Source organism: Octopus bimaculoides, chromosome 13 (genome assembly GCF_046866305.1).
Source record: "Octopus bimaculoides isolate indiv1 chromosome 13, ASM4686630v1, whole genome shotgun sequence".
NCBI classification, from domain to species: Eukaryota; Metazoa; Mollusca; class Cephalopoda; order Octopoda; family Octopodidae; genus Octopus; species Octopus bimaculoides.
The window spans coordinates 36,795,780-36,799,377 of NC_142940.1; the positions used below are offsets into that span (position 1 = coordinate 36,795,780).

General features: G+C 39.8%; 1 pseudogene; it reads left to right on the forward strand.

The window, feature by feature from the left end:
• The first annotated feature begins 791 nt into the window (after positions 1-791).
• LOC149132881 (uncharacterized) overlaps positions 792-3,598 on the forward strand; it is a 9,554-nt pseudogene continuing 6,747 nt past the window's right edge.

Sequence of the window (3,598 nt, forward strand, 5' to 3'; positions counted from 1 at the left end):
TGCATTTAAAACCAACCTCTTCATTTTTCTATAAATTGCTTAATTTATAGAAGCTTAAGTTGTAGGTAGTATGTTACCAGCATACAGTATATATAAGTGTGTGTGTGTGTGTGTGTGTGTGTGTGTGTGTGTGTGTGTGTGTGTGTGTGTGTGTGTGTGTGTGTGTGTGTGTGTGTGTGTGTGTGTGTGTGTTTGTGTGTATTCTTACAGGTTACAGCCATCAGGCATTGGCTATGCTAGAGCAATGTTTCAAGACATTCAAAACTCACCCGGAATTGTTTTATTGTTGTTTTATCGTAGGTGAGAATTTGTTTTGTCCGTTTTCTTTGTTCGTTATCAACGGCGGACTTTATTATCGTTTGGTCGTTGACATCTGCTATCTTTCACCGATCTGAAAACAGTTTATTCGCGGTATCTAGTGTTTATTGGTAAAGTGCACAATCGTCTGTGTATTGAGAAACATTATAAAAAAGAATATAAAGAAAATAAAGCAAACAGTTGTCAACAATGGATATGCAAACTAATTAGAAGTCCAAACCTACAACTATGAGAATGGGCTGACAAGTTCATAGGCTGACTATTAAGAAGTGGTGCATGAATTAATTTCAACTCTGCATTGTTTCTTCCCACCTAAACTGACATGTGACTGTTCAAAGAACAATTCAAAAGTAACTAGTAGTGATTTCTCTTGATAAATGGATAAAAGTTGACATCGGGATGTTATCAAATACCTGCAGAAAAGGGTTTAGCCCCCAAGGACACTGATACTGAGATCATTGCGACATTAGGGGATGGCATCCCCGCTTTATCAACAATGCAAAAGTGAGCAACTGAATTTAGAAGGGGAACGGAGAGTCTTGATGATGACCCAAGGTTTGGACGAGCAGCAACTGCCACCATCGAGGAAAGCATTGATCGTGTTCGCCACAAGGTGAGAGATTACAGGTGGCTGACTATAAATCAAATTACCAATGCTGTTTGCATATCCCATGAGAAAGTTGAGAATATTCTGCATGAGGAACTTGACATGACGAAGGTTTCTATTCGGCGAGTGCCACGTCTTCTGATACCTGGTCAAAAGTGCACCAGGCTGGTCACGTCACGAGTAAAATCTGACATTGTTTAAGGCAAATCCAGTTGATTTTCTTGAACGTTTCCTAACTCAGGATGAGTGCTGGGTTCATCCCTTTGAGTTAGAGACAACGAGACAATCCGTGCAGTGGAGACATCCCTCCTCACCTGCTCCAAAGATGGCTAAGGTTGTTTCATCTGCAGGGAAAGTGAGGGCCTCAGTTTTTTGGGATGCAAAAGGCGTTGAGTTTATTGACCATCTTCAAAAAATCGCCACACCATCAATGGACAGTATTATTCCAATTTACCGTAGCAGTTACGAAAGGCTATCAAGAACAAACGCCCAGAAAAACTGACGAAAGAAGTTTTGTTTTATCAGGAAAATGTTCAAGCACGCAAGTCCTTGGTTTCAATGGCTGCTCTACGTGACTGTGGCTTTGAACTGGTTAATCGCTATATTCCTTATTTGGCCCCATCTGACTATCATCTGTTCCCCCAACATGAAAAAGACACTTCGCTGAAAACCAGTATCGCAGTGATGATGACAGCGTCGTGTCTTCTGTTGATGATGTTTTTGACCAACAGAATACAAGTTTCTTCACCAATAGGATCCAAGCACTGCAACACCGATGGAAGAAGTATGTAGACTGCAAGAGGTTTGTGTTGAAAAATAAATTTCATTTGGTCACATTCCATCAGAGTATCTTGGTCAGCCTATGAACATTTCAGCCGACCATCATATATAAAAATAAATTCAGTAAAATACATGGAAATTCAAACAAAAATTTCTCAGGTGAATCAAATTAACCCTGTTTGTAGAATTGAGGATTAACTTATACATTTTAACGAACCGTGCCACACAATAGAACGTGTACCACACCTAATAATTAATTGCTTTAAAACTATGTCAAAAAGTAGAGAAAATAAACAAATATTCCCTTCACCTCCATACCTCCATACACTATTTCTACAAGCTGATGAATAAACTATAGATGACCAATGACATTTTCAAATGAATTTGCAAGCGTGAAATTTGTAGATGCCATGTCTATAAATATTACATTGGACATACAAGAACCACACTTTCACGTCAGTTGATTATGTATCTACAACATAGAGTCATTGCAATACAAGGTGTATTGCAGCATGACAAAAAGGTAGGCAGAAAAAATATTTTAATAACAATTTTATGTAGATTTTTTACCACTGCTACCCCAAAAAGGTACAAGTTGTTAGAGTCGTTAGAGTGTCAGACAATGCAATACTATTTGTTCCTGATTCTGGGATCTGAATTTCAAATCCTGCCGAGGTCAGCTTGGCATTTTATCGTTTGGGAGTCGATATGAAAGCACAAACACAAGGCGGAATTGTAAGAACGTCGGGTCCGATACTTTGTAGTATTTGTTCCGGTTCTTTGAGTTCTGAGTTTAAATCCCGCCACAGTGTACAAACATAACCCGTCATTCGGTTTAAGACTACGACCTAGCACTTGGGTGCTTTTAGCGAAGTCCAGCCTGTTGCAAACACTCGGACAAGGTTTCCAGTCTGAGGCTACCTCCTTTACTCAGGGATCCTGCCTAACCTCCAGGATGAAAGATAAATAAAAACCACTATATTGGACACCGGAATTATATTAACAGTAAATTATAAGGCTCGAAAGATGTTGTTTTGAACGAGTTGTTTGAGGCCAAGACATACACATATTCAAGCAGTAAGGTAAGTAACAGAAATATAAGCAAAAAGATCTCCATCGATTTCTACGAGTGAATACGTATTCAATTGTTTAATCACCTGAATTACCTGCTCATTGAATAGGTGTGTAAGCGGCAGAGTATTCCGCATGTACTTGAACCCTAAATGAAATCATCGGGTAAAATCAGTATAACAGGCTGGAACTTTTAAGTTAAATATAAAATCTGTCCGGCTTCTTCAGTTTCCGTTTGCTCAATTTCTCTTACAAACCTTGTGGCAAATGGAACAGGTTGAGGACTCAGTTTGCTTGAGTGCTGGTGGTTCATTTACTGTGTATTTTCTTGGATGGACGGCAAAGCCTGCTTTGCTTCGTGTCACAAAACCACAATGACAGGTGAGGTTTCCATTTAGAGGAGCAGTTGGTTCCGATGTTGGAGTCGCCTTTGCTCAAATCTTTGAACCGAGGAGAAGCAGGACTGGCGCCAGATTTTACGTTCTGATGCTTTGTTTTCCTAGGAAGAAAAGGGAACGTTGCATCGCTTCAGATTGTCTTTTATTTTGTCTTTGAAGCGCAAGAGTGGGACAAAAAGAAAATGCTCATCAAAGGGCGGAGGAACTAATAAGTAGTCAACGGTCATCCAACAAAAACTTGTGTAAAAATGTATGTGTGCGTGCATATGTGTGTGTGTGTGTGTGTGTGTGTGTGTGTGTGTAGTGTTTATTGTTTTCTTGTAACATGGCCAGATGCCACGACCCTCTGTTTCCTCAGAGGAGACTTCTTTGGAGAGACAAGAGTCGCAAGGCCCGGCCATTTTCTAAGAAGGAAACAATAAAG